The sequence below is a fragment of the Oncorhynchus mykiss genome, chromosome 23 (genome assembly GCF_057628025.1).
Source record: "Oncorhynchus mykiss isolate SJ-2025 chromosome 23, ASM5762802v1, whole genome shotgun sequence".
NCBI lineage: Eukaryota > Metazoa > Chordata > Actinopteri > Salmoniformes > Salmonidae > Oncorhynchus > Oncorhynchus mykiss.
Genome location: NC_143044.1, coordinates 18,315,304 through 18,341,954, shown reverse-complemented (window position 1 = coordinate 18,341,954; position 26,651 = coordinate 18,315,304). Strand labels below are relative to the sequence as shown.

The 26,651-nt window shown below is 43.0% G+C and overlaps 1 pseudogene; it reads right to left on the bottom strand.

Moving 5' to 3' along the window:
* The window catches only part of LOC110503097 (uncharacterized), a 61,539-nt pseudogene that overhangs the window by 12,414 nt on the left and 22,474 nt on the right, over positions 1 to 26,651 (bottom strand).

Sequence of the window (26,651 nt, the reverse complement as noted above, 5' to 3'; positions counted from 1 at the left end):
TGGGAGTCAGTCTCACCATTAAGATCTTTCCTTAGCTTGCGTAGGTCTCTCTGAAAGTCGTCAAACTTCATTTGAGAGGCCTAGAAGAGGTCCTGGGGTTCAGGGAGAGGGTAGACACAGGTCTCTCTACTGGCATCCTGAGCACGCACGCATGCACGCACGCACGCACGCACGCACGCACGCACACACACACACACACACACACACACACACACACACACACACACGCACACACGCACACACGCACACACACAGTCAAAGGCAATCATCATCAAAGATACATACATCTCAGGTAAGATTGGGATGGATGTCGCTGCCATTCTTATCAGTAGTCCAAACATTTCCAGTAAGATAATGTTGCATGGTGGTAATGGCCATCAGCTAGAGTGGAGCCATTGTAATCAAAGCGTATGTTCGTCATGTCCATCAGTATTACTAGGGAGCCATTAGGAGCCGAGAACCACGTTGTGTATGTTGATTTTGGCAATGTACTTTTGGCTGAGTTCATCTCATCTGGCTAACCTAATTATTTACAATAGGCCTCCTTTGGATCCTGTGGAAGCTAACGTACTACAGGTCCAGGCGAACTGGGAAGGAGACATTCATTTCTTTTGCAAATGAGGAAAAGGAAAATAAATAATTTGATAAGAAAAGCCATTCTATCCTCGGGCGAGAGAGAAGATGAAAAGGTGGTTGGATAGATATCTAAGTAAATCAGAAAGGGATTCAAATAAACAGGAACCAAAACATACCTCATCAAAGTTCCTTAGATAGTAAGCAACGATGTATGACAAAAGACAAAGACAGTTATCCTGGAAGAGAGAGGGGGGCAAAGGATCCAAATAAATAAACCATAATTTACTTTTTGTCATTAATCTAATCATTTTAGAGCAGAATGTTTCGATTGGTATGTAGAACATATCTAAAGAGGACTTAAAAGTTCATCACCTCAAAGCAATGGATCAAACACGAGTGAAATCTCTGCTGGGGAGAATGTCATAACTTAGAGCTGGTAACGTGTCTTATGTTCTTTATGGGCATCTCTCTAGGATTCCAATACCGTAAAAACTGAGCACTGTGTTCTTACATGACAGCACTGATCATACACTAAAATCTAATAAACAGTCAGTCACTCACTCATTTGGGGGCAAATAATTGCCTAAGCACCATAATAGGGCAGTTACGGTCAGAGCTCAACACACACTCACACTGCTCTTGATGTCCTTGAGTTTTGGCAGGATGTCCAGAGTGAATCCGTCAGCCTGCCCACGCGATCGGTTCCCTCCGTTCATGAAGTTCCCAAAAGCTAAGATGAGGCCTAGCACCTGCAACACACACTGATCACTCTGCAGAGTCTAATAGACAGCATGGGGAAAGACATGGAGGTAGAGGAAGGGGAGGGAGAGAAGGAAGAGAATAGAAGGAGAAAGGAAAGGAGAAAGATGTAGAGAAATGAGGGACAGAATATATAAGAGAGGGGTAGAGAAGAGGGAGCGAAAAAATATGGAGAATAAAAAAGAGAATTGGAAAGAGAATGAGGAGACAGAGGTGTAAACACAAACAGAAGAAGAGAGAGATAGTTCAGTTCAGTGCCTCTAGTATCAATGAGGCATACTGTATATTTGCCATCTGCAGAGAAAATGGCTCTCATTCCTTATGTACTCAACACTCTCGATGTAGAGAAGAGGAGACTTACTGTACACACTCTCTGAAGATTTCTACTTTCCAGATGATGGAGGAGATACATTCAACAAAGGTTGATTGAAAGAGGATGCCAAAGACCCTTCCTGAGAAATTGGGGATTTGGGACAACTGGAAGAGAAACCTTAGAAAATAGGAAAGAGAAGAACAAAATTATAGTGTTAAAATACTTCAACAGGGCCCATTTAGAAATTGCCATTTTCCTGACCTTTCCTATCACCAGCAATTGAGCGAGAAACAGAAACAGGACAGACTTGGCACAGAGGAAAGATTTGCTCTTACTGTTCAGGCTTGTCCAATGGCTTTGCGTCGTTCTTGCCTTTGGATGATTTGATGTGCTTCTCAATCTTCTCCATCTCATCTTGCTGGATTCTCTTAAATAAGTAAGGAGTGTGATATTGGGTAAACAGTAAGTGGCACTCAAAATATACCCTGTACTTGAGATATACCATACATGCAAACAAACTCTGTTCCTTCACTTTCAGGGGAACTAAATATAGGCAAATACAGCCATTGTAGATACTTTATAAACACTATAGGGTGAAACCTACAGTAATTTTTCGATTTCCAACATGTTTTCCACTTTCCAGACACAAAACCACAGTTTTATACAAAATTAACCAGGCCAGAGATGCCCACTCTTTTCACAAAGACAAAGACAATAGAGGTTGACAGACCTGGTGCAGGCTGGCAAAACCACAAAACGTCCGACAAAGAGAAATGTAAACTCTGTATGTCTCTCATGAGTTCCGGTTCGTCTGAGAAGCAGGTTAGGGGAGCCGACGTTGACTCCAGGGTCTGGCCCAGGCATAACTCAGCAGCAGCACATCAAATATGGGCATCAAACACCGAGCAAATTAGTATTCAACACACTCAGCCTTGGGTCCGCGAGGGCAAGCTCTGGTTCTGGTTTACGACATGTTTAAATACATCTAACACAAAACATATCCTTTTTCAACGTGTGGGCGTACCAATGTGAGCAGTAATTTGGGGACAAGAAGATATGATGGTGAGATCTGTCAATTGGTGCATTTGTCTTTGGCTCTGACAACATGAAAGACACATGTCACCGCAGTCCCCACATTTCTGGTCAACAGTTTTTTTCTTAACTTCCCATGTATGGCGCTAAACTTCAAGTCAATGTTGTTTTCTGATGAATGACTTTTATGAGAACGTAGCCTGAGGTGCTATTGTTGTACCACTGAAATACAGTACCAGTCAAAAGTTTGGACACACCTACTCATTCAATAGTTTTTCTTATTTAAAAAAAAAACTATTTTCTACATTGTAGAATAATAGTGAAGACATCAAAACTATGAAATAACAGATATGGAATCATATAGTAACAAAAAATATATATTTTTGATTCTTCAAAGTAGCCACCATTAGCCTTGAGCGTGCATTAGCCAAGAGCGTGCAAAGCTGTCATCAAGGCAAAGGGTGGCTACTTTGAAGAATCTCAGATATAAAATATATTTTGATTTGTTTAACACTTTTTTTTGGTTACTACATGATTCCATATGTGTTATTTAAAAGTTATGATGTATTCACTATTATACTACAATGTAGAAAATAGTAAAATAAAGAAAAACCCTTGAATGAGTAGCTGTGTCCAATCTTTTGACTGGTGCTGTATGTCACTGTCATCAATTCTGTGTTTATCCATACAAAGTGACAGTGTTGTTATAATGTCCCTCAACCTCTGCAGTCACAGCCTATGAGTATATTTCATGAGTGTAACTGTTGTGGTTTGTCATGTTGTTGCTTATCATGTGCAAAGTGATGTGGTGTTGGGAGTGGTTCCCTGAACTTCTAAGAGTCGTGTCAGAAGGTTCCGACTCCTGATATTTGCGGGGACGGGTACCTCACAGTGACCCCTTCCTGCCTGTGGGTTTGTGTTGTGAGAGCAGAAGTGGTTTTATTGTACGAGCCCACAGACAGGGTGACTCCATTTCTTCCTGTGAAGTGAGGAGTGAACTCCTCCATGGCTCTATGTTTGTGTGTGTGTTCTAGAACTGTGAGGGTGTAACCATTAGAACCCACCATTCCTAAGTCAGGGTGGCTACGCTGCCAACTGTGGTTAGGGTTTAGAGACTGGGAGACAGGATGGAGTCTCACAATACAAAATAGAAACAATTTGGCTCCACAACTCAATAACATAGCCTCAGGCAGGAGAGAGAAGGGCGTGGGGAGCGGGGTGCGAGAGATGAGGATGGGTTAAGCAGCTAAAAGACTCTTTTTGATCCTCTGTTGTGACACATTTCCTAAAAAATACACCATGTCTCAAGTCACAGTAATTTGAACATGATCAATATTATTAATGTGGCTCTAGCAGTCAAAGGACGGGCCTCTTGTGTTGTCCAGCCAAAAGCTTCTCAGGAATGTCATAGCGTCTTAAAACTGTATCACGGTTGAAATGTAAAAAACATGCCCCTTTTCATGCTCTTCTCTTTATTGACATAACAATGCATCGGGCTCTGAATGTTCTGCTGAAAGAGACAGGATTAATGTCATGCAGGGCTTTTGATGACAATGCTTGGCTGTAGCTATTGGAACCTTCACAACCAGCAGGGTGTACTAGGGAGTCTTTTTCTAAAGCGTTTAAATAATAACAAACTTTATAACATTATCCCGTTATCTCATTGTACTTACTAAAAGTGCCCATTATAACATTGGAGAGGGATACATTAAAATCCAAGATATAATATGTCTCTACTCCCCATGTATGATGATGTATGTCTTATAAGAGTGGAGACAACACCTTTCAACCCATACCCTGGGTGGTTTGAGCCCTGAATTCTGATTGGCTGACAGTTGTGATATATCAGACCGAGGTTCTTCCTTTAAACTCTATACCACATGTATGACAAAACGTTGATTTTTATTGCTCTAATTACATTGGTAACCAGTTTATAATAGCATTAATGCACCTCGGGGGTTTGTGGTATATGGCCAATATACCACGGCTAATGGCTGTATCCGGGCACTCCGCACTGTGTATAAGTACAGCCCCTTGCCGTGGTATATTGGCCATATACCACACACCCTCATGCCTTATTGCTTAAATAGATGTTTACTCGAGAAATAGTACTGTATATCTCCTTCCAGCAGACATACTGTACACTCGGACTGACTCTGTGGCCAAACATCACACATACCAGTAGGGCTTGTGGTTTCCATGTTTGTTTTGGTATTTAATGCACATTTTCTTTAGTTGGCCTTTCAAGTGGACTCGATGGAACATGAACTCCAGATACAGAGTAATGTTCAGAGCAGACGCTGTGGAACTGACAACCAGAACAAATTCCTTAAACTGTTAATAACTAAAGATTAAAAGACTGTTATTAAAATGCCACCTTTCTATATGTTCCAAGGAAGGACCACTTCATTTATGGGAATTGTTGTTCTGTTTTGTAGTCCAAATAAAATAAAAGAAATTACTGACTGATTTTCAACTAGTTGCTAGTACTGGGGCTTGACTATTACATATTTCATTATATAATAAAACCATAGCTTCCTGTAACTACAGTCAGGTCTAAAATTATTGGCTTCCTTGATAAAGATGAGAATAATTTTTTAAATAAAATAAATCATACAAATACTGAGCTATATTGTATGCTCCCCAAAAAATATTATTATATTGTACTCAGAAAAATATTTTTTGCCAAGAGTGCGCAAAGCGGTCATCAAGGCAACAGGTGGTTAATTTGAAGATATTTTATATTTAACTAGGCAAGTCAGTTAAGAACAAATTCTTACTTACAATGATAGCCTACTGTAGGAACAACCTTGTAGGTTGGAGGAACAACCTGCCTTGTTCAGGGGCAGATAGACAGATTTTTACCTTCTCAGCTCAGGGATTCAATCTAGCAACCTTTTGGTTACTGGCTTAATGCTCTAACCACTAGGCTACCTGCCGCCCCATGAGATTAAGAAGTAATATTTATTTTCTCAATGAAAGATACATGTCAAAGTGATTGGCACCCTTAAAGATTCCTCAAAATAAAAACAAACAAAATACAATCTGCATTAACATTCAACTTTTTTAATGAATCAATTACAATAATTCAATTTTGATTGGTTGTGTACAAATAGTTTGTAGATGTTATCGCAGGTGCAGAGAAAGGCTTATGTTTCTGTCTCCAACAGGGCAGTAATACCGAACAAAACAAAACAATACACATAACTTCCAAAAATATCAGATCGAGCAATGTCAGAGTCTGAAATATATTTATATATACAGTACCAGTCAAAAGTTTGGACACACCCACTAATTCCAGTGTTTTTCTATGTTTTTACTATTTTATACATTGTAGAATAATAGTGAAGACATCGAAATTATGAAATAACAAATAACAAAAATGATAAACAAATCAAAATATATTTTATATTTAAGATTCTTCAAATTAACCACCCGTTGCCTTGATGACCGCTTTGCACACTCTTGGCATTCTCTCAACCAGCTTCATGAGGTAGTCACCTGGAATGCATTTCAATTAACAGGTGTGCCTTGATAAAAATGTATTTGTGGAATTTCTTTCCATCTTAATGCGTTTGAGACAATAAGTTGTGTTGTGACAAGGTAGGGGTGGTATACAGAAGATAGCCCTATTTGGTAAAAGACCATAAAGTCCATATTATGGGAAGAACAGCTCCAATAAGCAAAGAGAAATGACAGTCCATTATTACTTTAAGACATGAAAGGGAAAGGGAAAGGGGGATACCTAGTCAATTGTACAACTGAATGCTTTCATGTCAATGTGATTCATGTCAATTCAATGTGTCTTCCGCAATTAACCTAACCCCTCTGAATCAGAGAGGTGCGGGGAGCTGCCATAATCAACATCCACCTCTTTGGCGCCCGGGGAACAGTGAGTTAACTGCCTTGCTCAGGGGCAGAACGACAGATTTTTACGTTGTCAGTTCTGGGATTCAAAGGTCATTCAATCTGGAAATATCAGGAACTTTGAAAGTTTCTTCAATTGCAGTCACAAAAATCATCAAGCACTATGGTGAAACTGGCTCTCATGAGGACCGGCACAGGAAAGGAAAACCCAGAGTTACCTCTGCAGCAGAGGATAAGTTCATTAGAGGTACCAGTTTCAGAAGTTGTGGCCCAAATAAATGCTTCACAGAGTTCAAGTAACAGACACATCTCAACATCATTCAGAGGAGACTACGTGAATCAGGCCTTCATGATCAAATTGCTGCACAGAAAACACTACTACAATGACCCAACACACCTCCAGGCTGTGGAAGGAATATTTGACCAAGAAGGAGAGTGATGGAGTGTTGTATCAGATGACCTGGCCTCCACAATCACCTGACCTCAACCCAATTGAGATGGTTTGAAATGAGTTGGACCGCAGGAGGAAGGAAAAGCAGCCAGCAAGGTGCTCAGCATATTTGGTAATTCCTTCAAGACTTTTGGAAAAGCATTCCAGGTTAAGTTGGTTGAGAGAATGTCAAGAGTGTTCATTTAAAAAACAAAGTGAATATATGTCAATCACAATTTGAATATGTTGGTAAACCGTTGTATAAAAGTGATAACGCCCTCGAAGCCATCTTGGGCCTAATTAAACAAGGATTGGAGGGGGGGGGGGGGTTGGCTAGCTAGCTAGTTTATGTCTTAAGGTTACTCTGCAGCACAGAGAGTGGTAGCTAACTATAGTTAAAGTTATCGTAGCTTTCTTGAACGATTTTCAAACCACTTGATGAACTTAGGACTGCCAGAGCATCTAGCTAGCTGACGTTATGAGCTGGTATAGCATTAGCTTACTAGCTACGATTAGTCACTGTAGCTATGTCAATTGTCAGACAATGAAGAGAACGTCCACGGATATCTCTTCTTTCTTTAAGAAGAAAAGTAGTACAGTGGAGACGCAGCCGACAGGGGACCAGCAGCAGAGAAGAGGACGTTAGAGAGGATGCAGTCGACGATGATGATAACGTCATTGAGCAAGCCAATGAACAGGCAGAGGCAGTGAGAGAGTGTGACAGAACAGAGGCAGAACATGACAGCGACGAACAGGCACAGGCAGCATCAGTGACAGAGCACAGTGAAGAACAACAGACAGCAGCATGGCACGAACGTGTGGAACAGAGAGCAACAACAGTCACAGAGGTTGACAACCAAGCGAGGCAGGACTCAACTAGAGCTATTCAACCCGTTCCTGGACTAGCAGGTGAAGTTAGGACGGTGTGACAGTGACCCTGATAATGAAATGGATGGCTAGAGAGTAACATTATCTGGATAAATGTATGGTTATAGTGTGTCTACATTGATTTATGAGTCATGACACAATCACATAAAGCCTTCTGATTCATGTTTATTGGTAGTTGAGTTTGAATAGTCTGAATAGAATTGTCTATAGGCTGATATTACAAATGTAATGGGTAATTACTATGGAGAGGGGCTAGCTACTCATGTTATTATTATTATTACTTTTATTATTTTAAAATAACTGATTTTGCCTCTTGTTTCATCCTAGATATATCCCAGTCAAGAACAGAGGGGTCCCGTCTTCAGGGGGATAGAAGAAGGTGATTCATGAAAGAGTGGTACAGTACGCATAAATGGCTGGAATACTCTCAGTCTCAGAGTAAAGACTCTGCCTACTGATATGCCTGCAGTCACTTTATTCTCCCCTCCTCAGGTGATTCAGTGTTTACACCTGAAGAGGGGTTAAAACATTTGGAAAAAAAGCAACTTACAAAGATGGGGGATTTGTAAGCCATGCTAAATCAGAATCACATAATAATGCTATGTTAGCATGGGCAGAATATGAAAAGTCAACTGCAAGCAAATGCTCTCTCTCAGCCTCCTTAAATACAGAATATAATACATTTGTGAGGGAAAATAGAGAGTACATTAAAACTGTTGGAGAAACCCTGCTCCTCACAGCTACACAAAACATTGCACAGAGACCACATGAAGAAACGGAAGGTCAGAATAAAGGACATTTCCTCTCAATTATGGAACTGCTAGCCAAGCATGATCACACATTCTAAAGAAAACAACAAGTCAAAGAAATGCAACATACCTTGGGCATAGTACACAAAACAAAATAGTTGATTGCCTGGCTGAAATGATCCACACCTCAATCAATTGTGAAGTTGCACAAAGTGAGGCTTTCAGCGTTATGGTCGACGAGACCAAAGACATTAGCAAGAAGGAACAGATGTCCTTTGTAATTCGATACTATTACAATGGGTCAATATTTCAAAGTTTCCTCACCTTTGAAGCAGCAGAGCGCCTGGATGCTGCAGCACAGAACATTGTACAAATACTGCAGAAGCCTTGACTACAGAAACCACCTAGTAGGGCAAACATATCATGGTGCATTTGTCATGAGTGGAAAGAACACAGGTGTGCAAGCACACATGAAATCAGAGGCCCAATTAGCTTTTTATGTTCACTGGAATGCACATTGCTTAAATGTAGTATTAGTTGACAGTGTGAAATGCATCCCCGGAGCCTATTGTTTATTTTCTCTTTTGCAGAAACTCTATGTCGTTGTGTCATGGTCATATGTGCACCAAAGGTGGCTAGAGGTACAAAGGGAGATGTTTCAGCGAGCCCAGAAAGAGTTACAAAGGCTGATGGAGACACGGTGGGCATGTAGGTACAATGCTTGCAAGACAGTGAGGGACAGACTGCCAGCCATCATACTTCTACTGAAAGAAATATCTGAAGAGAGAATGGTGACAGAGCTGTAGAGGCAAGAGGTCTATTAGCCCAAATAGATCTACAGTTTGTTGGCCTCCTTGTTACATTCACCAATGTTTTTGGTGATATAAAACATCTGTCAGATATTTGACAGTCCCCCACAACTCAATATGAGCACGACTGATACTGTGACCCTTGCCAAGCTCTATGCTTGTAGGGTACTACATTTCTACTCCAGTAGTTCAAAGACAGGTCATCACAGAAAAATAGTCATTTCGGGCAGGTTCATTCATTCCAATTGTTGATGTGCTTCTCTCTGAGGTGAAGAGAAGATTTTCTGAACAAAATTGTGTCAAAATGCAAGGGATACAAGCATGTAATGTAGTGTTTCTATTTGCCTCACAATACAACTGCAGCACTGAGGATCTAGAATATGAGCTCGCACAGCTTCACTGAAATCTTGATAGGAAGCAAACTAGTGGCTTGGAAACACCAACCAGTTTAATAGAGCTCACAGTCTTCCTTGAGCCATATAGGTAGGTGTTCCATGAGATGTTTAAACCTTTCAGTATTGCACTTGTATTACCTGTGAGCACTGCAGCATGCGAGTGCAGTTTTTCTGTGCTAAAGTCAAGACTGTCTTGAGAAATACAGTGAGTGACAAGAGATTGAGCAATTCGGGGGTGTTAAGTGTAGAGTCAAGAAGGGCTAGGGCCATAACTGTTGATGATTTTAATGGATGTGTTTGCCAAAAGACACATCAAAAGGTGAATAAAGCTGTATAAAGAAAATAATTGAAAATAATGTATCCTAATAAAGCAGGGACATGAATAGGTTGTGCATTGGCTATAGTAAAATGTACAATGATAATGCTTTGTTTTGTTTTTCATTTCTGGACATATATAATATCATATTTTAGTTTACAAAAAGACACAGCAACAGCCGAATAAAGCTGTTTTAAAAATAATTGGAGGCCTCTGTGTGGTGTTTTGAAACTTGACTAGGCTCGTTCCCAGTAAATGTGCTGTAGATGTCCTGGAGGGCAGGCAGTGTGCTCCCGGTGATGCATTGGGCTGACCGCACCACCCTCTGGAGAGCCCTGCAGTTGCGAATGGTGCAATTGCCTTACCAGCTCCTTATCAGCTCCTTCTTTTTTTTGACGTTGAGGTAGAGGTTATTTTCCTGGCACCACTCCGCCAGGGCTCCCCCCTACTCCCTGTAGGCTTTCTCAACGTTGTTGGTTATCAGGCCTACCACTGATGTGTCGTCTGCAAACTTGGTGATTGAGTTGGAGTTGTTCGTGGCCACACAGTCATGGGTTAACAGATAGGGGCTGAGAATGCTCCCTTGAGAGGCCCCAGTGTTGAGGATAAGCATAGCGGAGGTGTGTTGCCTACCTTTACCGACTGGGGTCGGCCCTTCAAGAAGTCCATGATCCAGTTGCACAGGGTGGGGTTGAGCTGAGCTGTAGTCGATGAACAGCATTCTTACATAGGGATAGGGCAGTGTGCAGTGCAATTGCGATTGCGTCATCCATGGATCCGTTGGGGCAGTATGCAAATTGTAGTTGGTCTAGGGTGTTGGGTAAGGTGGAGGTGATATCATCCTTAACTATTCTCTCAAAGCACTTCATGATGACAGAAGTGAGTGCTACAGAGTGATAGTAATTTAGTTCAGTTACCTTAGCTTTCTTGGGTACAGGAACAATGTTGGACATCTTGAAGCAAGTGGGGACAGACTGGGATAGGGAGAGATTGAGTATGTCAATAAACACTCCAGCCAGCTGGTCTGCACATGCTCTACGGCCGCAGCTTGGGAATCCATCTGGCTGGCAGCCTTGCGAGGGTTAACACGCTTAAATGTCTTACTCACGTTGGCAATCTTAAGGAACTGCATTGTGGCCTTCCACGGATTCCTGTTTCATGAGGTGACATGCATTTAAAATCCCTTTGTCATCCATCACCATGGGAAAAGGCAAAGCACGAAGAGAGACACATGGTTGTTGAACTTCATAAATCAGGCAATGGGTAAAAAACAACAACTATGAAATTACTATATACCACTTACCACTATTATTGCAACAACTAAGAAGTTTAAAACCACTGGAACAGTGGTTAATTTGCCTGGTACTGGTCACATGCGTATATTGTCCCAACACAGAGTGAGGAAGATGTTAGGGCCAAAGTTGGAGAATTACATAACCTGGTGGCATATTCGGTTCACCAAATCTACAAATGCCAGGAAGAAAGCCTTTATTGAGAGCAACCAACAAATGTATATGTCTGGAGTTTGCTAAATGGCACTTGGATTGGAAGCGTTGCTATGGCCAGGCGAGATGAACATATAGCATATAGCTCTTGTATGGCGTCGAAAGACGGATGCCTACAGTGCCTTCAGAAAGTTCACTTAGGACTTCCAGTGTCACTTTTTCCACATTTTGTTGTGTTACAAAATTGGATTAAAATTGATTTAATTATAATTTTTTGTCAACGATCGACACAAAATACTCTGTAATGTCAAAGCGGAGGAAAAGGTTGAGCATTTGTAAAACATACATGAAAATAAAACACTATATATCTTGATTAGATAAGTATTTAACCCCTGAATGAACACGTTAGAATCACATTTGGCAGTGATTACAGCTGTGAGTCTTTCTTGGCAAATCTCTAAGAGCATTCCACACTTGGATTGTGCAACATTTGCCCATTATTCTTTTCAAATTCTTCAAGCTCTGTCAAATTGGTTGTTTTCAGCCGTTCAGGAACATTCAATGTCTTCTTGGTAAGCAAATTCAGTGTAGATTTAGCCTTGTGTTTTAGGTTATTATTGTCCTGCTTACAGGTGAATTAATCTCCCAATGTCTGGTGGAAAGCCGACTGAAACAGGTTTTCCTCTAGGATTTTGCCTGTGCTTAGCTCCATTCCATTTATATTTTATCCTGAAAAACTCCCCATTCTTTAACGATTACAAGTATACCCATAACATGATGCCGCCACCACTTTGCTTGAAAATATGGAGAGCGGTACTCAGTAATAGTCCTCAATTAATCGTGTATAATGATGAGTGACAAAGTTACAGAGGAACAAATATCATACCCCCAAGACATGCTAACCTCTCACCACTACAATAAAGGGGAGGTTAGCATTTTTGGGGGGTATAATATTTGTGTGTCTGTAATTTTCTCACTCATTATTATTCACTATTCATTCAATACTATCAGTAATCATTGTAGCATCCACATTAATGTAGAAGTGTGTAGAAACATATTATATTATTTTTTTAAATAAAAATGGGGTCAAAAATGGTGTCAATAATTTCAGACCCCACTTTATATGGCATGAAACTTAAAATAATGAATCATGAGCAAACATTTTAACAATGATTGTTTAATACCTAACCGCTTATTAGAAATATAAAGTTCAATCCAAAAGCTACAAATCTAGTTGATATTTGGCATGGGTCCTCAGATCCTCAAAAGATTCTATAGCTGCATCATCGAGAGCATGGTTGCATCACTGCCTGGTATGACAACTGTTCGGCCTCCGACCGCAAGGCACTACAGAGGGTAGTGCGAATGGCCCAGTACATCACTGGGGCCAAGCTTCCTGCCATCCAGGACCTCTATACCAGGCGGTGTCAGAGGAAGGCCCTAAAAATTGTCAAAGACACAAGCCACCCTAGTCATAGACTGTTCTCTCTGCTACCGCAAGGCAAGCGGCACTGGAGTGCCAAATCTAGGTCCTAGAGGCTTCTAAACAGCTTCTACCCAAAGCCATAAGACCGCTGAACACCTAATCAAATGGCTACCCAGACTATTTGCATTGCCTCCCCACCCCTCTCCCCCTCTTTTACACCGCTGCTACTCTCTGTTGTTAATATCTATGCATAGCCACTTCAATAACTCTACCTTCATGTACATATTACCTCAACTAACCGGTGCCCCTGCACATTGACTCTTTCCCGGCACCCCCTGTATATCGTCTCGCTATTGTTGTTTTACTGCTGCTCTTTAATTACTTGTCACTTTTATTTCTTATTCTTATCCATATTTTTTTTAACTGCATTGTTGGTTAGGGGGCTCGTATGTAAGCATTTCACTGTAAGGTCTACCTGTTGTATCCGGCGCATGTAACTAATAAAATTTGATTTCATATTATTGTGCATACAAGTAATTGATGTATCTTACCTGACTTGTGGTAATGTAGACATGTTTCCTTGTCCATTGATTGATCTTTCATATTCCACATGTCATAAACACTGCCAAAAACTATTTTCACTCAGTGAAAGTTCTTGTCATTAAACACTTACAACAAAAAAGCATAGCATATAATCATGAATACATTACAAACAACTTACCTTGCTATACAGCGATTGCAAGGTCTCAAGGTCCACTACAGTGTTGTCCATGTTCAGAATGGCTGTAAAGGAAGGGAAAGAATATATCGCGTTTAAAGATAAGCTATACCAAGTTCCTATTGGACTAATTATTTTGGTCCCATCTCACGAAGAACTCTTAACCAGTCATGACAAGTAAAACAACTTAATGTATTTCAACCTTGGCAGATCTGCCATAAACTCATACCTCTAGCCCTCTGAGTTATCATTCATGCTGGACTGAAAGATAACTCATGTCAAGATATCTGAACTGATTCCAGTCCCATTTCCCTACTAAATACTGATATTAAAATGTGTGGAGAAATTGATCCTGGATTTTCTCCATGACGAATATGAGAAACAGACATTGGCCTGTTGCTGTAAACACAGTGACTTCAACACATGAATAATCTACAGTACAAAAACAAATACCCATATCTGAAGTACATTTGGTTTAAGGTTGTTTGTACCAGGGCCGTTCTTGCTGACCATCTGATGAGCTGGTGACACCAGTGATAATAAAACGTTATTTAAAAAAAACTATTTTGAAAAGCCACAATTATATAAAGAATGGTCAATCTTTGTTGTTATCTAATGTTTTTTCCTCAATGATTCTGGTGTTTTTTATTCTCCAAATCTATTTGCTAAAACTGCATACAAAACCTCAGGACTGGTGTCAGAGTATGCATGCCTTCATTCCCATCCATTGAAATCGTTGACGCCTGTTACTGACTCCAGTCACTGTTGATGAACAGGGTCAGCATGGGCCTCGCTGCTTTGCCTAGCTTCATTTGTTGCATTGAGCCGATTTCATATTTTGTGCACACAAATTGCCTAAACATGTTGTGTAGGTAAGCCTGGGGTAAGCTCTGCACATTTGGGCGTGTCTACATCGTTTGGTAATCGCATACCTTGAACTGAACAATAACAACCTGACAAATGGACACTATACTGCACCCCAAATAATTTTCCAAGCTTGATTTTCAAGGCAAACTTGGTATTATTCTGGATGACACACTGCTTGATGGCCTCTGGATATGATATCTGGCTGTCAAAGGCATCAACCGTCTTCCGGCTGATGGTCTATTGGGAGATTTTCAGATAAACTGATGCACTCTTTCGTGTTATGCAGAATAAAATAATGGAATGGGGTTCTGCTGTGCACATACAGTATCAGTGACCTAATGAAAGTTGTGGATGCCCGGAGACAAGAGTTTGACACTTTCTATGATCGTTTGGATCACAGAGAGGTTCACCGTGAAGGACGATGAATGGACTTCATTTACAAGGATAGGTAGACCTAAATGCATTTAACTTTGCAATTTGCGGGTTCAATGAACATGAGAATAGACAACATCCCTTTGATGCATTTGATTTATGAAGATAGAATTTAGTTTTGATTAGACACTTTCTTTATGTTTTGACCTGCATTTTCAATCATTTTGATTGTTGATATGGACCTTTCGTTAGAACATTATTTATTATGCATGTGCGCGTAATAATATTTAACATAATAATATTATTGTGTGTGTGTGTATGTTTGTGCGGTGAATTGGAAGAATTGTAAATCCATTGTGAAAGGCTACGGAGTTTGTGTTGCAAACTATTCGGATGAAATGTTGACATATATAGTTATTTTAGTGCCACCTATTGGTTGTAACTGTCGATGCTACGGTCTATGACTGAGCTGAGGTGAACTGAGTTGAGTGTGTCATTTTGTCGGATGATATGAAATATGCGGCCATCGAAGGCTATCATTTGTTTATCTTGGCTACGTTGTTATCTACCACACGTCACTGTCTCACACACTGCAGTACAGACTACTTTCTCACACCGCAGGTACTATTGGCTCAAAGTTCAACCTGTAACACTGGAAGTCCTAAACTAAAATATAAATATGAGTTCTGTCAAGGTACACCTGTAAGTACAATACTTGTGACCCTGTGAGTCTACCTTGTTTAATCTGAGCTGTTGAGTTATGCACTGGAATTGAGCACAGTGAGACCATGTACGCATAACGGCTTTTCACACTGTTTTGATCTACAGTGGGGAGAACAAGTATTTGATACACTGCCGATATTGCAGGTTTCCCTACTTACAAAGCATGTAAAGGTCTGTAATTTTTATCACTTAAACTGTGAGAGACATAATCTAAAACAAAAATCCAGAAAATAACATTGTATGATTTTTAAGTAATTCATTTGCATTTTATTGCATGACATATGTATTTGATACATCAGAAAAGCAGAGCTTAATATTTGGTACAGAAACCTTTGTTTGCAATTACAGAGATCATACGTTTCTTGTAGTTCTTGACCAGGTTTGCACACACTGCAGCAGAGATTTTGGCACCAGTATAGACTAGCGAGTCTTCAGTGATGACGGTTACAATGCAGTAATTATTTAAATTAGGTAAGAGAATAAGATGTGTTGGATTTGTCCCTAATGTAAGGATTTGCATTTAGGCCAAAAAGTTCATTCATTTTGTGAAGAATTAGTTTAGTGCCTTGTTGCATTCATATGCATGTTTTGGAAAATATTTCGAAAAACTCGCTGGTTTTTGTAGTTGATTCTGTGCTTGAAATTCAATACTTGACTGAAGTATCTTACAGATGTTGTATGTATGGGTACAGAGCAAGGGGTAGTCATGTCAACCCCTATTATTTCCAACAGAGTGAGTCTGCTGAATTTATTTCAAAGCCACTTTGTAACGCAACAAAAGATTATAGGCTATTGTAAAAAAAAATATATAGGTTCATTATCTTTTCTACATAGTTTCTATTTGATTTTGGTCGTTTAAGTTTACACTGAAAGCATTTTTTCATCCTCTAAATTTATTTCAACACATTCTCCCATTGAGATAAGCCTATAGAGAGGACTTATACGATAGACAGACCGTCCCCAGTGTAGATCCTGTAAGCAGTGTTTAGACACACGGATGAGGGAGGAATGGCGAGGCAATCAGAGGACTATAACAGGAGGAGAATCCATTCTCATTAAAGTCTGGAGTAGTTCCGCTTTAACAAGGTATTTTAGACTAAGGAGCAGAGTGACAATAGATTAGAGAAAGAAAGAGCGAAAGCCAGATTAAGGAGAATATAGTAAACTAAATGAAAGACGGAAACACAGAGACAAAGATAATCATACATCATTTATACTTCAAAGTCTAGTGATAACCCAATAATGAGGCCTCTCATTTGAGTTTTATGCTTGAATATTAGCTTTTATTTTTATTCATTTTAAGATGATGATTATTTTTAATTAAGTTTAGTTTCAGTTCATTTTCAGATCTGATTTACTAGTTGTTATTTTAATTACATTTTTATTTAAAAAATATCTATTTTGTTTTAGATTTCTATTTCGTTTCTGTTGCGGTGAGTGAATGAGGACCCAAAAGCGAACTAACTTAAACAGAGCTTCTTTAATAACCAAACATAGGTAGGCTCAGATAGACCGGCAGATTCCGACAGGACAGGACAAGGTTACAGCAAACATGACGATAGTCTGGCTCAGGCATGAAACACAACAAACAAGAATCCGACAAGGACAGGAACAAAAACAGAGAGAGATATAGGGGACTAATCAGAGGGAAAAGGGGAACAGGTGGGAGAAGGGGTGACGAGGTAGTCAAGAGGAGACAAGGAACAGCTGGGGGAAAGCGGGGGAGAAAAGGTAACCTAATACGACCAGCAGAGGGAGACAGGGTGAAAGGACAGGACAGAAAGACACAACATGACAATACATGACAGTACCCCCCCACTCACCGAGCGCCTCCTGGCGCACTCGAGGAGGAAACCTGGCGGCAACGGAGGAAATCCTCGATCAGCGCACGGTCCAGCACGTCCCGAGAGGGAACCCAACTCCTCTCCTCAGGACCGTACCCCTCCCAATCAACGAGGTACTGGTGACCACGGCCCCGAGGACGCATGTCCAAAATCCTGCGGACCCTGTAGATGGGTGCGCCCTCGACAAGGATGGGGGGGGGGGGGGGGAAGACGAGCGGGGGCGCGAAGAACGGGCTTAATACAGGAGACATGGAAGACCGGGTGGACGCGACGAAGGTATCGCGGAAGAAGAAGTCGAACTGCGACAGGATTAATGACCCGAGAAATACGGAACGGACCAATGAACCGCGGGGTCAACTTGCGAGAAGCCGTCTTAAGGGGAAGGTTCTGAGTGGAGAGCCAAACTCTCTGACCGCGACAATATCTAGGACTCTTAGTTCTACGCTTATTAGCAGCCCTCACAGTCTGCGTCCTATAACGGCAAAGTGCAGACCTGACCCTCTTCCAGGTGCGCTCGCAACGTTGGACAAAAGCCTGAGCGGAGGGGACGCTGGACTCGGCGAACTGAGATGAGAACAGCGGAGGCTGGTACCCGAGGCTACTCTGAAAAGGAGATAGCCCGGTCGCAGACGAAGGAAGCGAGTTGTGGGCGTATTCTGCCCAGGGGAGCTGTTCTGACCAAGACGCAGGGTTGCGAAAAGAAAGACTGTTCTGACCGTTCTGCTTGACCGTTAGACTGGGGGTGAAAGCCGGAAGAGAGACTGACGGAAGCCCCAATCAAACGGCAAAACTCCCTCCAAAATTGAGACGTGAATTGCGGACCTCTGTCCGAAACGACGTCTGACGGAAGGCCATGAATTCTGAAAACATTCTCGATGATGATTTGTGCCGTCTCTTTAGCAGAAGGAAGCTTAGCAAGGGGAATGAAATGAGCCGCCTTAGAGAACCTATCGACAACCGTAAGAATAACAGTCTTCCCCGCTGACGAAGGCAGTCCGGTGACAAAATCTAAGGCGATGTGAGACCACGGTCGAGAGGGAATGGGAAGCGGCCTGAGACGGCCGGCAGGAGGGGAGTTACCGGACTTAGTCTGCGCGCAGACCGAACAAGCAGCCACGAAACGACGCGTGTCATGCTCCCGGGTGGGCCACCAAAAACGCTGGCGAATGGAAGCAAGCGTACCCCGAACGCCAGGGTGGCCGGCTAACTTGGCAGAGTGAGCCCACTGAAGAACGGCCAGACGAGTAGGAACGGGAACGAAAAGAAGGTTCCTAGGACAAGCGCGCGGCGACGGAGTGTGAGTGAGCGCTTGCTTTACCTGCCTCTCAATTCCCCAGACAGTCAACCCGACAACACGCCCCTCAGGGAGAATCCCCTCGGGGTCAGTGGAGGCTACTGAAGAACTGAAGATACGAGATAAAGCATCAGGCTTGGTGTTCTTAGAGCCCGGACGATAAGAAATCACGAACTCGAAACGAGCGAAAAACAGCGCCCAACGCGCCTGACGCGCATTAAGTCGTTTGGCAGAACGGATGTACTCAAGGTTCCTATGGTCAGTCCAAACGACAAAAGGAACGGTCGCCCCCTCCAACCACTGTCGCCATTCGCCTAGGGCTAACCGGATGGCGAGCAGTTCGCGGTTTCCCACATCATAGTTACGTTCCGACGGCGACAGGCGATGAGAAAAATACGCGCATGGGTGGACCTTGTCGTCAGAGAGGGAGCGCTGAGAAAGAATGGCTCCCACGCCCACCTCTGACGCGTCAACCTCGACAACGAACTGTCTAGAGACGTCAGGTGTAACAAGGATAGGAGCGGATGTAAAACGATTCTTGAGGAGATCAAAAGCTCCCTGGGCGGAAACGGACCACTTAAAGCACGTCTTGACAGAAGTAAGGGCTGTGAGAGGAGCTGCCACCTGACCGAAATTACGGATGAAACGACGATAGAAGTTCGCGAAGCCGAGAAAGCGCTGCAGCTCGACGCGTGACTTAGGGGCGGGCCAATCAATGACAGCTTGGACCTTAGCGGGATCCATCTTAATGCCTTCAGCGGAAATAACAGAACCGAGAAATGTGACGGAGGAGGCATGAAAAGTGCACTTCTCAGCCTTCACAAAAAGACAATTCTCTAAAAGGCGCTGGAGAACACGTCGAACGTGCTGAAGATGAATCTGGAGTGACGGTGAAAAAATCAGGATATCGTCAAGGTAAACGAAAACAAAGATGTTCAGCATGTCTCTCAGGACATCATTGACTAATGCCTGAAAGACAGCTGGAGCGTTAGCGAGGCCGAAAGGAAGAACCCGGTATTCAAAGTGCCCTAACGGAGTGTTAAACGCCGTCTTCCACTCGTCCCCCTCCCTGATGCGCACAAGATGGTAAGCGTTACGAAGGTCCAACTTAGTGAAAAACCTGGCTCCCTGCAGGATCTCGAAGGCTGAAGACATAAGAGGAAGCGGATAACGATTCTTAACTGTTATGTCATTCAGCCCTCGATAATCTATGCAGGGGCGCAGAGACCCGTCCTTCTTCTTGACAAAAAAAACCCCGCTCCGGCGGGAGAGGAGGAGGGGACTATGGTACCGGCTCAAGAGCTACAGACAAATAATCCTCGAGAGCCTTACGTTCGGGAGCCGACAGAGAGTATAGCCTACCCCGGGGGGGAGTGGTTCCCGGAAGGAGATCAATACTACAATCATACGACCGGTGTGGAGGAAGAGAGGTGGCCCTGGACCGACTGAACACCGTGCGCAGATCGTGATATTCCTCCGGCACCCCTGTCAAATCACCAGGCTCCTCCTGTGAAGAAGAGACAGAGGAAACAGGAGGGATAGCAGACATTAAACATTTCACATGACAAGAGACGTTCCAGGAGAGGATAGAATTACTAGACCAATTAATGGAAGGATTATGACAAACTAGCCAGGGATGGCCCAAAACAACAGGTGTAAAAGGTGAACGAAAAATCAAAAAAGAAATGGTTTCGCTATGATTACCAGAAACAGTGAGGGTTAAAGGTAGCGTCTCACGCTGAATCCTGGGGAGAGGACTACCATCCAGGGCGAACAAGGCCGTGGACTCCCTTAACTGTCTGAGAGGAATGTCATGTTCCCGAGCCCAGGTCTCGTCCATAAAACAGCCCTCCGCCCCAGAGTCTATTAAGGCACTGCAGGAAGCTGACGAACCGGTCCAGCGTAGATGGACCGACAAGGTAGTGCAGGATCTTGAAGGAGAGACAGGAGTAGTAGCGCTCACCAGTAGCCCTCCGCTTACTGATGAGCTCTGGCTTTTACTGGACATGAAGTGACAAAATGACCAGCAGAACCGCAATAGAGACAGAGGCGGTTGGTGATTCTCCGTTCCCTCTCCTTAGTCGAGATGCGGATACCTCCCAGCTGCATAGGCTCAGCTCCCGAGCCGGCAGAGGAAGATGGTAGTGATGCGGAGAGGGGGGCAACGGAGAACGCGAGCTCCTTTCCACGAACTCGGTGACGAAGATCAACCCGTCGCTCAATGCGAATAGCGAGTTCAATCAGGGAATCCACGCTGGAAGGGACCTCCCGGGAGAGAATCTCATCCTTTACCTCTGCGCGGAGACCCTCCAGAAAACGAGCGAGCAAAGCCGGCTCGTTCCAGCCACTGGAGGCAGCAAGAGTGCGAAACTCAATAGAGTAGTCTGTTATGGATCGATTACCTTGACATAGGGAAGACAGGGCCCTGGAAGCCTCCTCCCCAAAAACAGATCGATCAAAAACCCGTATCATCTCCTCCTTAAAGTCCTGATACTGGTTAGTACACTCAGCCCTTGCCTCCCAGATTGCCGTGCCCCACTCACGAGCCCGTCCAATAAGGAGAGATATGACGTAGGCGACACGAGCAGTGCTCCTGGAGTAAGTGTTGGGCTGGAGAGAAAACACAATATCACACTGGGTGAGGAACGAGCGGCATTCAGTGGGCTCCCCAGAGTAACACGGCGGGTTATTGATTCTGGGCTCCGGAGATTCGAAAGCCCTGGAAGTGGCCCGTGGATCGAGGCGGAGATGGTGAACCTGTTCTGTGAGGTTGGAGACTTGGGTGGCCAGGGTCTCAACGGCATGTCGAGCAGCAGACAATTCCTGCTCGTGTCTGCCTAGCATCGCTCCCTGGATCTCGACGGCTGAGTGGAGAGGATCCGAAGTCGCTGGGTCCATTCTTGTTCGGATTCTTCTGTTGCGGTGAGTGAATGAGGACCCAAAAGCGAACTAACTTAAACAGAGCTTCTTTAATAACCAAACATAGGTAGGCTCAGATAGACCGGCAGATTCCGACAGGACAGGACAAGGTTACAACAAACATGACGATAGTCTGGCTCAGGCATGAAACACAACAAACAAGAATCCGACAAGGACAGGAACAAAAACAGAGAGAGATATAGGGGACTAATCAGAGGGAAAAGGGGAACAGGTGGGAGAAGGGGTGACGAGGTAGTCAAGAGGAGACAAGGAACAGCTGGGGGAAAGCGGGGGAGAAAAGGTAACCTAATACGACCAGCAGAGGGAGACAGGGTGAAAGGACAGGACAGAAAGACACAACATGACAATACATGACAGTTTCAGTTTTAGTGTTAGGGACAGAATGTAGCCTGTGCGTGGAAGGCTTGGAGTCATTTATGATGTGTAGTTTTTGCGATGTACCTTCTTGCCACTGTGGGGGGGCAATGCATAAGGTGATGTGTCAGGTCATAGGTTAGGTTTATATTTACACACTTAAAAGAGCGTTCCCGTGTAGCGCAGCAGTCTAAGGCATTGCATCTCAGTGCAAGAGTTGTCATCACAGTCCCTGGTTCAAATCCAGGCTGTATCACATCCGGCCGTGATTGGGAGTCCCATAGGGCGGTGCACAATTGGTCCAGCATCGTCTGGGTTTGGCCAGGGTAGGCCGTCAATTAACATAATAATTTGTTCTTTACTGACCTGCCTAGGTAAATAAAAAATGTAGAAGCTGGAATTTCAACCTGTTTTGGTGGAATGGAGTTTTGGCCTGCCAGGAGACATCACCAGGTGATAAATCAGTTAAGAGACCAATAATAAAAAGAGAGTTCCAAACATCTCTGCAAATAACACATAGTTTTCTGTTTTCCACACCCCACTCAGACCACTCCCAGACAGTCTTAGCAAAATTCTAGCTTCAGAAATTTCACTTTGCTAAGAAGCAATAAAAAAAAAATTAAAAAATGTTTTTTTTTAAAATTTGAAAACAATGACAGTAATGTACTTAATTGCTACATAGATGCACAAAATATACAGTAGTAGTGGGTCAATTTCCTCAACAACTTTGAACTTCAAGGCTAAACTTCTCAGCTGTTTTGGTCTGTAGCTACCAAGTTGTAGCAGCATGAAACGCACCAGTGCACATGCGTAGATACTCTGTGTGACTGTGTGCTAATTCAGAGAGGAAGAGGCAAAGCGAGAGGATTTACCTCACCCAAAAATCTGTCTACGTCAGATAAGCAGACCAAGTGGGGATTGAATGTTTTTTTTTCACTTTCATTTCATTCTGCCTGTAGCTTTAGAATCGGTTCCTGTTTAGATGTATTTGGTCACGTTCGCATGGGTCAACCAAAAACTCCCTACTGATTTTTTGACAAATAGTGCCTCCCACTGTGCCGCAGCCGGCTGCGAGCTGGAGACCCTTGAGGCTACGCACAATTGGCCCAGCATCGTCCGGGTTAGGGAACGACGCTGGGCGGGGCGGACTAGGGACTCCTGTGGCGGGGCGGGCGCATGCACGCTGACTCCTGTCGACAGTTGTACAGTGTTTCATCTGACACATTGGTGCGGCTGGCTTCTGGGTTAAGCGAGAAGTGTGTCAAGAAGCAGTGCGGCTTGGTAGGGTATGTTTTCGGTAGTTGCAGCGAAGAGACAAGACTGTAACTACCAATTGGATATCACTAAATTGGGGGTAAAAAGTACCACCAAACAAATGGTGAAGTCGATGACCATTATTGGTCATCACCTTTCAAAGTGTGTTGCATTATGGGGATAAATATTGGCTGACTTGCACCTACAGTTGAAGTCGGAAATTTACATACACTTAGTTTGGGGTCATTAAAATTAGTTTTTCAACCACTCCACAAATTTCTTGTAAACAAACTAGTTTTGGCAACTCGTTTAGGATATCTACTTTGTGCATAACACAAGTCATTTTTACAACAATTGTTTACAGACAGATTATTTCACTTATAATTCACAGTATCACAATTCCAGTGGGTCAGAAGTTTACATACACTAAGTTGACTGTGCCTTTAAACAGCTTGGAAAATTCCAGAAAATTATGTCATGGCTTTAGAATCTTCTGATAGGCTAATTGATATCATTTGAGTCAATTGGAAGTGTACCTGTGGATGTATTTCAAGGCCTACCGTCAAACTCAGTGCCTCTTTGCTTGACATCATGGGAAAATCAAAATAAATCAGCCAAGACCTCAGAATCAAAATTGTAGACCTCCACAAGTCTGGTTCATCCTTGGGAGAAATTTCCAAACGCCTTAAGGTAGCACGTTCATCTGTACAAACAATAGTAAGCAAGTACAAACACCATGGGACCACGCAGCCGTCATCCCGCTCAGGAAGGAGATGCGTTCTGTCTCCTAGAGATGAATGTACTTTTGGGTGAAAAGACTTGTCCCGAAGCCACTCCTGCGTTGTCTTGGCTGTGCGCTTAGGGTCGTTGTTCTGTTGGAAGGTGAACCTTCGCCCCATTCTGAGGTCCTGAGCACTCTGGAGCAGGTTTTTCCTCAAGGATCTCTCTGTACCTTTTTCCGTTCATCTTTCCCTCAATCTTGACTAGTCTCCCAGTCCCTGCTGCTGAAAAACATCCCCACAGCATGATGCTGCCACCACCATGCTTCACCATAGGGATGGTGCCAGATTTCCTCCAGATATGACGCTTGGTATTCAGGCCAAAGAGTTCAATCTTGGTTTCATTAGACCAGAGAATCTTGTTTCTCAAGGTCTGAGAGTCCTTTAGGTGCCTTTTTTCAAACTCCAAGCGGGCTGTCATGTGCCTTTTACTGAGGAGTGGCTTCAACCTGGCCACTCTAACATAAAGGCCTAATTGGTGGCGTGCTGCAGAGATGGTTGTCCTTCTCGAATGTTCTCCCATCTTCACAGAGGAACTCTGGAGCTCTGTCAGAGTGACCACCGGGTTCTTGGTCACCTCCCTGACCAAGGCCCTTGGTGGTTCCAAACTTCTTCCATTTAAGAATTATGGTGGCCCCTGTGTTCCTGGGGACCTTCAATGCTGCAGAAATGTTTTGGTACCCTTCCCCCGATCTGTGCTTCGACACAATCCTATCTCGGAGCTCTACGGACAATTCCTTCAACCTCATGGCTTGGTTTTTGCTCTGACATGCACTGTCAACTGTGGGAACTTATACAGACAGGTGTGTGCCTTTCCAAATCATGTCCATTGAATTAAATTTAGCACCGGTGGACTCCAAGTTGTAGCAAAGGGTCTGAAAACTTATTTGCAATTTGCAAAAATATCTAAAATGGGTTAATTTTTTAGTATTGTGTGTAGATTGAATAAGACTGTAACATAACAAAATGTGGAAAAGTCAGCAGGTCTGAATACTTTCCTAATGCACTGTATGCATCAAAAGTGTAGAGAGGTTGGGGCCTCCCGAGTGGCGCAGCAGTCTAATGCTTCACAGCAGATCCAGGTTCGATCCCAGGCTGTGTCGCAGCCGGTCGCGACTGGGAGACTCATGAGGGGGCACTCTATTGTCCCAGTGTCGTTCAGGTTAGGGGAGGTTTTGGCAGGCCGGGCGCAATGCCAAAACCTGAGAGGTCAATGCATTGTCTGAGAAACTTGAGTTGAGGAAACTAGCTGGGCAAAACTGCTTGCAATGATTTCATGATGCTGTGTTGAGTGAAGTGGGTTGAGGTGGAGCATCACCACTCACCATTCTGGATGTCCTTCATGGATGCTAGACAAGTGGATGCTAGACATGAGGATCCCCACGTTCTGTGATCGCTTGGTGTTCAACAGCTTCACCACCTGAGAGAGAGAGCGAGAATAGAGAGCAGAGAGAGAGAGAACAGAGAAGGGAAAGAGGATCAAGCTTTAGAATTAGTCCAAAACAGGCCATAACAATCTCTATCCCCTTTATCTTTTCATTTTATTGGAAATTAATTGTTGCCACTTATCCCACAAACATTATGCAAATTATAAACTTGTCTAGTCGAATTAATGTGATTAATTTTCCCTTCCAGTTCAGTTCTCCAAATATATCATATATTCGATGAGGGGGATCTAGAATTTGTAGATCTTAGAGACATCTTGACTTATTTATTTCCAAATATTGCCCACTAAATATACAGTAGTATACGTTCATTGTGCTCTTTTTTCCTGTGATTAGATGTTCATCAAATTACGTTTTCCACAAACCACAAATTGCAGGCTGGGTATCAATGGCAAGACATTTGAGTATTTAAAAGTCAAATGTCACAACAACAATGTGAGAAAAGATTGGCAGATCACAAATATATTAAGTTAACTGCTTAAGATTGTGGAGTCTCAAAATATTGTTTATCATGTACAATAATTATCCATCATCACTCTCTTTTACTATTGTCATGCCCTGGCCATAGAGAGGCTTTTGTTCTCTATTTTGGTTAGGCCAGGGTGTGACTAGGGTGGGCATTCTAGTTTCTTTTGGGCATTCTAACATCTTTCTATGTTTTCTGTTTCTATGTTTTGGCCGGGTATGGTTCTCAATCAGGGACAGCTGTCTATTGTTGTCTCTGATTGGGAATCATACATAGGCAGCCTGTTTTTTCACCGTAGTTGTGGGTAGCTGTCTGTGTTAGTGGCCTGTATAGCCCTAGTCAGCGTCACAGTCGTTTTTGTTGTTTCTTGTTTTGTTGGCGACCTTTATAACATTAAAAGAAAATGTACGCTCACCACGCTGCAGTCATATCCCTGGTCCAGTCATTTCCCTGATGAGGTTCGTGACAACTATATGTCACTATATTGTGCCTAGTAAATCATACATTTACAACTGCTGAAGAAGTTTTAATATATATTTAAATATATTGTCACGCCCTGACCTTAGAGATTCTTTTTATGTCTCTATTTG